Raw genomic sequence first — 11144 nt, 5'->3', positions numbered from 1 at the left:
ACCGATAGGTCCCTGGCCGGAATTAAAATAGAAAAAGAAAAAGGCTAAATAACGAACGTTCGTTACCAGACGCTAACGAATGAAATCATTCGCTGCGAAAAGCTAACGAGGGAACGCTCGCTAAATAGGACTAACTAAACAGAAAACCGATCTAAAAGGAAAAAACCGGATCGGGTTTTTATTGCGGTTTTTTTATCGGTTCGTGCGGTTTTCTTAGAAAAACCGGCGGCGGCGGTTTCCGGCGGCAGCGGCGGATCGGCGATGGCGGCGCGCGGGCAGGGCGAGGCGCGGGCAGCGGCGGCGCGAGCTAGGCGGCGCGGTAGGGTACGGACGAGGCGGCGGCGGCGCGAGATGTGCGGTGGCGACAGCGTGATGCGAAAAGGAGGGGCGGGGCGGCGGATCTCGCCTTTTAAGGGCGAGGGGAGGAGGTGGCGTGGAGGAGGGGGCGCGGGGTTGACGCGGAGTCCGGCCGGACTCCGGCTGGCGGCGGCGATGCTCGGGACTCTGTCCCGAGCTTGGGAGCGGTGCGGCGCGGCTGGGCTGCGGCCTGGCCCGGTTGGCTGGGCCGGCCCAGTTCTGGGAGAAGTTCTTTTTTTTTTAATAAAGATTTTTCCAGACAAACAAAACAGATAAAACAAATAGAAATAAAAATATTATATAGGCATATAATATACCAAAATTTGCAGAAAAAGATTTTTTACAACATGGACATTTTTATAATGCCAAATAAAATCCACACAAATTCAGATAATCCAAAGAGTGCTACTGCCCTAATAATATCCATTAAAAACCATTTAAAAATACGAAAATTAATTCAAATTTATTTCTCTCCAAATTTCTGATGTAGGGAATCATATTACCCTATTTTTCATATATTTTATTTTTGGAGAAAAATAATTTGAATAAAACTCAAATAACTCCAAATTGAAAATAAATTCAAAAGAACTTTGAATTTAATTCTTTGAAACTTTCAACTCATATTTCATATGTTTTGAAGAAGTCATTTTATCTTCGCTCGTGAAAATCATTGAGTTGCATAAAGTTCCTGGGTTGGAAATATTTTCCAAATGAAATTCAAATATTTTCAACACCCCTTGTCATTTAAATAAATGGAAGAAGTCATGTCATCTTCTCTCCAGGGTTTTGTGGTGAAAAGAATTTGAATTCACGGAGATCATAAAATGCAAAAATGAAAGTTTGGGAAAGTCCTTTTATTCCCTCTCATCTAACTTTCAAAAGGTTCGAATTTCACTCACTTTCAATCAATCAATCAAATCTATCTATTTATTATAACATTCGATAATTTAGAATTTTGGGATGTTACACTAGCAGGAGGACAGAGCAGTAGCTGCAACATTCTGAACCTTCTTTTAGAACTGATGAAAGGAAGCATCTCCACATTTGGATTTTCCATTCCATATGAATCCCTGCAGATTTCTTGTTTTGAAATAGGGATAAATGAACTTTGAAGGCTGTGTGTTTTAATATACTCTATACTTGAGGCCCCTCGATCACTGCCCGTTTTCTCTGCACATTACCTTTGAGGAGATTTTTTTTACACAGAGAATATGATTTTTGCTTCTTTATGGAGCAATTTTGAATTATTTGTAATATCCTGCAAAGATGTCACGATCTGAACCCACCAAAAAGTTATGCATCATCTGAAAATAGCACTGCCATCTGCGCAGTTTGCAATTGGCGAGTTGTATTTTCCATGACATGAACTTGCACGGTTCGCTGGAGTTCGATCATTTCGGTCTCTAAGCTGATATGTCTACGTAGGAAACTTAACCAAATATCTGGTGTTTACAACCTGCAACATATGAGTTTTATTCCCATGCTAAAACTTGCATTCTGATGCGCTGCAACTTGTGGTTTGTTCCCCTGTTTTGTTTCGAAACGTGGTTGCAAATTTATTTGTGGACACATCTTTTAGTTCTGCAGGTGAAACAAGAACAATTTTTGATTCACGAGTGGCGATGCTGATACATTCTACAGCACTGAAGCTCCAACTAGTCTTGAACAAGGAGAAACAAAATTGCCAGCAAAAAAAATTTAGGCCCAAGGAAATTTTTGTTTGGGCAGGTTGGAATCTGCCAATCTCGCCACACCAATATCCGATTTTCCGCAACAAAAAAAAAATCACGATCTCAGCAATTCATAGCAACAGAGAACATGAGAACCAAACCAACAAGAATGGCACACATAAATTCACCATACAGGTAAGCAAAAGATGAGAAAGGAACTTGGTAAATAATTATGTCTATTCCCCCTGTTCCGTTTTGAGAAGAGATTCTGGATTTATTTGCAAAAGCAGGACAGAACTCCGATTCAGTTGTGGAGGTGAAACAAAAACAAATTTTGATTCGCAAATGGGGATGATGATACATTCTACAGCACCAAGAGAAAATTCATTGTTTTGTCAGGATCAGTAGGGCGGAATATGCGAATCTTGCCACCCCAAGAACCAATTTCCCACAAAAAAATTCTAGACAATCTCAGCAAAATCATAGCAACAGTGAACATGATAACCAAACCAAGGAGAAGACAAGCAAGGAGACATGTAAATAGCATCCAACTAGATGTATCTATAGAATCCAAATAGACGTAAGAAATGTTATCATTACTACATAACTCCATGGTGTACGATATGGTAAAAGAATCCCCTGTATCTTATGTCTCTCCAGTATCAATGTCCCATGTTTATGGGTCGACGAACCCAGGCCTGACTCATGTATGCCTTCCCTTTCCACTGGGGTATGTAGTTGTCCTCCTACCATGACATGCTGTTAAACAGCCTCATCTCGTAATCTTCAGTCAAAATTGGGCTGTCAACAGGCTATCTTCTACGCTGCTTCGATCCTCTTCTCGCCTCCGCTATGTGCCTCTCCATGTTGGCCTTCTCCCAGAGGCGCTTCATGACGAGATCCTCCTTTGTAAATTCATCTGAAACAAACAAATATATGATCATCTGTCAGCGCTAATGGATTGAACTTGAAGTTAATGGTGCACTCGCCCAATGACAACAGGAAAGAACGTGCGACTACAAAAATAGCATTGGAAATATTTCCATGCATGCAAGTTATTCTCAGCGGTACTTTACTGGTACAACTACAACTACACTGCCAGACTACAATGAACAGATGGACAGTCCTTCAAGCATCTGCGTCCCTGTTGAACATCGAACTGGGCATGTACTGCAGCTCTTATACATGTCTGACAGGCACATTACACGTACATACTCATGCCCAATCTCCATGTTCATACAGGTGTCACCTTGTCCTCTTGTGCCATTGGGCATCATGGTTGTAACCAGCCTACTCATGGTTCTAAATAAGCTTGTCTTTCTATCAATGCATCGAGGTTCAAAGCTTTTTTGTGTTTTCTCTAGAAAAAAAAAATAGGTGTACTTCTTTTGACAATTCAATTTTTTTTGACCACTTGGTATGGTATAAAATCGTAATGATGACTGGAAAGGAAAAGGCACAATATTTCACAATCCCATGAGAGAGCTGACCAAGAGGTAATATGGTATGGCAAAATACTATGGTCAAACACATCAACAAATGAGAGTGGTAATTACCGATATTTTGCCATGTGTTAGCAGGCATCCTAAGGGATGTCCGAGTCAAATAGCAAGCATCCTCCCATGAATATGGTGATTTCTTTACCCGGTATCTCCAAAACCAACAAATTTGCCAAATAAGCAGCTGCCAAGAAAACAGTATACAATTAACTTCAATATGCTTCCAGTAAATTTTCAAACCTCATGCAGCTATTTACAAAGAGTTGAAACCTTAGGTCATTTGCAATTTACTCTGTTCAAGACAGTCTACAAGAGATGTACTGACCTTGCCAATTAAGTAAGGCAGAAGTATCAATTGGACACCACAGAGATTCCACACAGAAGGTTTCTGAACTCCCTGAATTTGCAAGTCGACTTCATTTCTAAGCTCATCTTCAACCTTTCTACATGAGAAACAACACTATTATGTCCAGTCATAGTAAGCCAACACAAGCGATATGCGGCAAAATGGTTAATAAGGAAATTACATCATTAATAGTAGTATCAAAAAAAGGAAAGCCTACTTGTAACAGAATGTATCTTTCTAAACAATTTAGTTTCTGAAAGGATAAACAACCTAAACAGGCAACAGAACCTATGAAGGTTGCTCAAATATTTCCAACCGCATGTACACAATACACTGGTCCCTAAACTTTTAAGATCTCATTTGAATGTAAACTACAGATGGAACTGGGCAGTGCAAACCAAAGCAGCCTTCAAATTCTCAGATATAAAATTTCAGCCCAAAATTTAAACTTATCAGATGTCATTCTTACTTATCCATCTGCTTGTTGCCCTTCTTCTTGCTTGAAATTCCTCCTGTTCGCTCAAACTCCAATGCTTTCAACCTATTTCTGTAGGCAGGAGTTTGCTTCACACTTTCGATGGCCTGCAACAAATGGAGAAATAATACATAATCTTATGTTTATGCTGACATCCAACGGCATAACAAAATGTTTATGTAGATCATTTGGCTCATAAACAGCCAGTCTGAACAGCAGACTGAAATCCCACAACCTTACTTTTGCCTTTCTGTTCCATATCCATACCTGACTATACGATGTCAACTGGTTTATGTATTGGAATGCTGACACAATTAAAAGAAGGCCAATCAACACAGAACGAGTGTCCTATCACAAACAGGAGGAGAGTTAGCTGCTGTGGTACATGAATGATGCAGAACATTGCTATTAGACATATCATTGAGAGAGAAAACTAACCGTTTTATATCCGTAGTAAGCCCTATAGTATTGAGCAGTGTTGTAGAAGAACTGAAATGAGGTCAACAAATAGCACCCGCAGATGGAATCAGTACTTAACAGTGCTCAGTTGAAAGGAAGAGCATTAACTTATCAATACTATCTAATATGGGAAACTTGTCTGGTTCTATCAAACAAGCTACTATGAATAGCCATGGTGTGGGTATCTGACGGAAGATATTTGTATAAATGCATTATTTTCAATGCTAGCCTATATTAGCATCATGCTCACATGTGCAACTTTTGTTTCATGTGCGTTGTCTTTTTTCCATCTCAACTCTGCATAACCAAACAAGTGGACTTTCTCACAGTAGACAAGAGGGCAGAAGGTAAATTTTGCAGCCACACAATGCACCAATAAGAATGTAAGAATATATGTTTCATGCTGTGGAACGCCTACTGATTAGTATCTATCTGTCATGTGATACAGTCTACTCTTCACAAGTTCACAGATGTTCCTCATGTGGAAGTACCAACATTCATTCGTTTTGCACATTCCAAGACTGAATGTGGAATGTCAACCATGTATTTAGTTTTCATCTATAATGTTAGTTCTTGCCTCCTTGGATTTCAGGAGACTCCCCATTTGATGAATTGAAAGTAAAAATTCATGGGATTTAAGGTCAGAAATAACTTCCAAGTCCCATTTAGGGGAATAAAAAAACCTGTGCTGGTCCACAAATCAAATTGAAAAGTATTCACTAGATACTTTCTCTTCTAATATTTTTTCCTTAGCATCGTAAGTGTACAGATAGACTATACATACTGAATGACTAATGGCCATGAAGCCAAATCTAACAAAAAGTAACCAGACATTTTTCTTTAAAAGGTAGATAAACAGAAACAACTTGGCATGCTGAAGCCAGACAAGGGAATGAAGGTTTACCTCCTCTGGATGTGCAACAGCATAGTCATACTTCTCCCTAGTTTCTTCATCTTTTAGTATCTGATACATAAAAATGTAGACACACTCAAGAACCAAACAGAAACTGGAAGTGCCATATTAGGAAAATAGCTGTCATGTTGAACAGGGCAGACGTAAACAGCAGTCAACACAACATCAATGTGCTCGGTAAATGGAACTCTTCATAAGTTTCATAGCCCAAATGATGAAATAGCTCAACCTCAGCATGCAACACCAACAATAATTCAGTGCACTGCACACTGCAAATTCCATATGGGAACTGCAAACTTCAGAGTGGAACTACCCATCAGAGGGCACAGTTGAATAAGAAAAATGTTCACAGCAAAATTTCAGTGGGCTCCAAGACTCCAACTACATGCTTGATAGCCTAAACTAGTGCACACGAGCGCATCGTCGCATGCCAGGTAGCCCTTAGAGCAGCTGGCTTCACAGCGGTAACTGTGTCAAACTTTCTCCTTTAGATTAGAAGAGGTGGCAACAAGGGGGAAAAGTGCTAGGCATTAATAGTGTGTTTTGCCACTGCCTAGTGACTATCTCGCCTAAGCGCACGCCAAGCACGATTAAGCGCTAGGCGTGTTATGTTGTCGCCTGGCGCCTTGGCACGCTTAAGCGCACACATAGGTGCTGTATTTTGGTTTCACTCTGGTAGCCGCTGCACTGAATTGTGCAACAATAATTAGTGAATTCTGTAAATATACCGGCGACGGCGCTAAAAGGTCGTGCGCAATACGCGGCAACTAATACATGGAATTGGGCCAGCAGATCTTGGGCAACATAAACAGTTCGGTCATTAGAAGCAGGAGATGCAGAGCTGTAAAGAAAGACAAGAAGGTGCAGGAGATGCCAGATACCTCGTAGGCATTGGCGACCTTGACGAAGAGCGCGCGCGACTCCGGGTCGGGGTTCTTGTCCGGGTGGCTGCACAGCACAACGAATCCCCAACAAATGGGTCAGGGATCTTGCCCGGGCGCAAGAACGGAGGCGGGCAGGAAGGGACGGGGGGACAAAAAGCTCACTGTTTGAGGGAGAGCTTGTAGTAGGCCTTCTTGATCTCCGACGCGTTGGCATCCTGCTTCACCCTGCGCACGCGAGCACCCATCAGACGGCGGGCAAGCCGAGGAAGGGGATGGGTAAGAGGCGACGGGGGGTTACCCGAGGAGGTCGTAGCAGTCGTCCTCGTCGCAGTAGATGGCGTCGGCGGCCGGGACGAGGAGGGAGACGGCGACGAGGAGGAGGAGGACGGGGAGGGGGGCGGCGGCGGCCATGGACGGCGGCGGATCTGCCTCGCCGTCGGAGGGGGAGTGGCGAGATCTATCGGCTGGGTCAGACCTGTCCTCGGGACGGGAGAGGGGCCGGCCGGGTGAAGGAAGCTCATGGGAAAAACATTCCTCTTCCAGTTTTTTTCTCTTTATTTTTTGCTTTAGCTAATTCTATCTTGAAATTGTTCCAAACAAATATGTTTTGAAAACACATATTTGCCGAATTCTAGGCGCTGGTACAAAATTGGCTCCGTTACGAATTTCAGACACCGGTCAAAATTCGGCTTCTTTTACAAAAATGTTTGGCATTGGCATTATTTAGTCAGTGTCATGTCGGCATGGTGTGCCAAAGTTTTTGAAATGGGGAATCGTAATGCGAACTGAGCGTAAATCGGATGGTTAGGTTCCTTGCGGAACCATCGGAGTTCAGGTTCTGTACTTGGCATTGGCGCTCGTATTTTTCTGAATTTATTTCAGGTTTTTCTAGTGATGTTCGTTGAGTGAATTGCAAAAAGCATCGACATTGAAGGCTAGGGTTGCAGAAATCACAAGTCTATAGTTTTGTGCCCCAAAACACTAATTCCCAGGCTAATTTTTTACAGAAATCACAAGTCGCTCGGTTCGATCATTTTAAGTTGGATTATGACAGGTGGGACCCGCTTTTGTCGACGTGGCATAACTGTTCATCCGTTCGGCTCGATAGACGCCGTCAGACGCCGTGCGCGGGCCGACTCGAGCCGGAACCCCTTTTGACCGGTCCATCTCCGCTAGCTCTTCTCCATCTCTTTCCCTTCCCCGCACCCTCTCTCCTCAGACATGACGACGGCGAGTGGCGGCGGCGACTGCGGTGGGCCTGCCGGTGGCGGAGACGACAGACCACCGGAGGCGGATCTCTGCAGCAGCTCAAACCCCGGCGCCCCTTCGGACAGCAGCCCCAACCCCAGCCCCAGGCACTCGCTCGAGTTCGCGTCGGCTAGATCTTGGGCCAGGGCCGTGAAGGCGGATCCGACGGAAAGCCACCGGTGGGGCTCGTCATTCGGTGGCGTCTAGTAAGTTAACCTCATTTGTACAGATTCTAGGGTTAGGGTTAGAATTAGGGTTAGGATTCGGCGGCTGGATCTTGGGTTGTATGTATGTGTGGTTATTTTGATTTGCAGTATTAAACCCTAGCTTGTGTCATATTAGAGCAGTGCCATTGTTATTTTGATTTTGGCTGCTGAAACACTCAATTTGATTTTGGGGGAGGGGCAGGGGAGTAGCCCACTGGCATAGACTCATATATGTGTCATATTAATTTTATTTAGTTGATATGTAGCAATGTGAACTGTTAATTAAAGCAGTGCCAATAGAGAACACATTAGAGTAGCTTATTTTGTTAATATGTAGTGTTAATTAGAGTACATTAGAGTATCTACATCTGTAGTTATGCATTGTTAATTAGAGCAGTGCCAATAAAGGGCAAATTAGAGTAGCTTCTTTTGTAGTTATGCATTGTTAATTAGAGCAGTGCCAATAGAAAATTAGAGTAGCTTCTTTTGTAGTTATGTATTGTTAATTAGAGCAGTGCCAATAAGAGCAAAGTATAGTAGCTTCTTTTGTAGTTATGCATTGTTAATTAGAGCAGTGCCAATAAGAGCAAAGTATAGTATTTTTTGTTAATATGCAGTGTTAATTAAGGTTTATTACTGTGAACTTTTTTATAGTAATTATGCAATGTTAATTAGAATTGTTGTTTTATCTTGTTGTCTAGTTTGGATGATGTTGTTTGGGAAGTTAGAATGCACTTCCATGAAAGAGACAACTTGGAGAGATCCCTCTGCATTTCAGACATCACATATCACAATTTGGTAGCATTAATAGAGACAGAGGGATATGGGCTGAATGATTACATTTACTTTGTGAGGGAGCCTGGTGTGGGTATTGAAGGATTGGTAGAAATTTCTGATGATGACAAGGTGGATGAAATGCTTGACCATATTGCTAATAAGGATCAGACTGTAGTGAATTTGACAGTGATTAGGGCCATTGATCCAAGACCTGCAGATTTGAATTCAGGCTATTTGTATGAGGAGCAGGTTCCTTTGAGTGAATTAGGAGGAAAACCTGTCTATGAAGTCAATCCTTCTGGAGTTCTATTCAGATCACCTGAGAAATCAAACAAACAGAGGCAGTCAGAGCCACTTCAGTTCTTTTCCACACAACAGAGCACAAACTTAGATATTGCTATGGAGCAAGATGAGCAGGAGACAATAATGGAGCTAAAGAGGAGAACCAAGATTGAGAACTTTAGGAAACATAAGGAGGCATCTGAGCATGTTTAAATGGTTAAGAAAAAACTACCAGTTCTTCTAACTGAAGATGACTCTGATCTGGATGCAGATGAGGACTTTGTTAACAGGCTTAATGATTTGAGGAGGCAGAGAGAGGACCCACTCCTTCATTTTGAAGGAGACACTGATGTGGATGAAGTGTATGGGGAAGATGAGGAAGAGGAGCAAGTGGAGCCAGTGGAGGAGGATGGGCAGATGGAGCATGAGGAGGAGCAGGTGGAGCAACAACATGAGCAACCAAAGAGGAAGGAAAAAAGAAAAGGGCCAACCAAGAGGTCGCATTCAAGCTTGGAGCAAAGATTTGAGGATGTGTGGGTACCATCATCAGATGAGGAGATAGATGTAGGTGATTTGAAGCAGGAATATGATGATGGAGCTGAGAATGCACCTTTTATTCTGCCCAGTGGAAGGAAGAGCAGAGCATATATAAAGCACAACCAAGGAAGTGGTACAGTGAAGAAAGAGAGAACCCAGAGGAGCAGTTTTGTAGAAAGCTTTGTTTCCTTAATGTGTACCAATTTAGGAGAGCACTTCAGACGTTTCACATAAGTCAGAATAGGAACTATATATGACTTCCACAGAAACTGCAATGACAACATCATAGTTGTGTGCACTAATGTAAAATGTCATTTCTACATTGCAGCTTCTGTTGTTGCAAATGAAAGTTCTGTTTGCATAAGAAAGGTTAATTTTCTGCACACATGCCCAGCAGTAGCAGAGAATACCAAGGTCACAGGAAAATGGGTGGCACACCAGTGTGAGGATATGCTGAGAATTGATATTGGCACACCAATCACCACAATAATGCAGAATTTGAAGAAGAAATATGGAGTAGAGATCTCAACCCATATGGCCTATAGGGCTAGGAAACAAGCATTGAAGGTTGTCCAAGGAGACCAGGGAGGTCAATACACTAGGATTAGAGATTATTTGCAGGCTGTTTTGGACACAAACCCAGGCCAAGGAGAAGAGCTGCACCTACTCCTACTGCACCTACTGCTCCTCCCAGGAGGTCTCCCAGGAAGAATGCTACCCCAGTACCTACTGCTCCTCCAAGGAGGTCTCCCAGGAAGAAAACTACCCCAGTTGGTATATCTTCTACATCTGCTGTAGGCCATAGGGGAACATTTCATGCTCCAAGACAGACTAGAAGGAAGAGGACAGTTTCCTACAAGATGAAAGAGTACCTATATGCTTCTGGTAACTAGATGTTGCCTTTGTTGGCTGTTTGAACTAGATGCCTTTGTTGGCTATTCAATAGATGCCTTTGTTGGCTGTTAAACTAGATGCCTTTGTTGGTAGGTTTGAACCAGATGTTGAACTAGATGCCTTTGTTGGCAGGTTTGAACCAGATGTTGAACTAGATGCCTTTGTTGGCTGCTTTGAACCAGATGTTGAACTAGATGCCTTTGTTGGCTGCTTTGAACCATATGTTGAACTTGTTGCCTTTTGATGGTTGTTGAACTTCATGCTGGATGTTGATTGTAGTTGCACCTAAATGAGTAATAGTTGATGCCTTTTGTTGCCTTTTGATGGTTATTGAACTTGAATGCATGATGTTGGTGCTTGTTGAACTTGTTGCCTTTTGTGTTAGTTTGTTGATGCTTGTTGAACTTGTTGCCTTTTGGGTCCCTTGATGTCGAAAAACCACCTAACTGAGTCTAGGGTGCCTCGACGTCGAAACAACCACCTAAATGAGTCTAGGGTGCCCCGACGTCGAAAAATCCACCTAAATGAGTCTAGGGTCCCTCGACGTCGAAAAATCCACCTAAATGAGTCTAGGGTGCCTCGACGTCAAAACAACCA

The 11144-nt window shown here is 42.6% G+C and overlaps 1 pseudogene; it reads right to left on the bottom strand.

The window, feature by feature from the left end:
* Positions 1-2501: 2501 nt before the first annotated feature.
* Positions 2502-11144, bottom strand: part of LOC119270827 — a 57754-nt pseudogene continuing 49111 nt past the window's right edge.

This window comes from Triticum dicoccoides, chromosome 3A, assembly GCF_002162155.2.
Source record: "Triticum dicoccoides isolate Atlit2015 ecotype Zavitan chromosome 3A, WEW_v2.0, whole genome shotgun sequence".
NCBI lineage: Eukaryota > Viridiplantae > Streptophyta > Magnoliopsida > Poales > Poaceae > Triticum > Triticum dicoccoides.
This window is presented reverse-complemented; position numbering and strand designations above follow the sequence as displayed.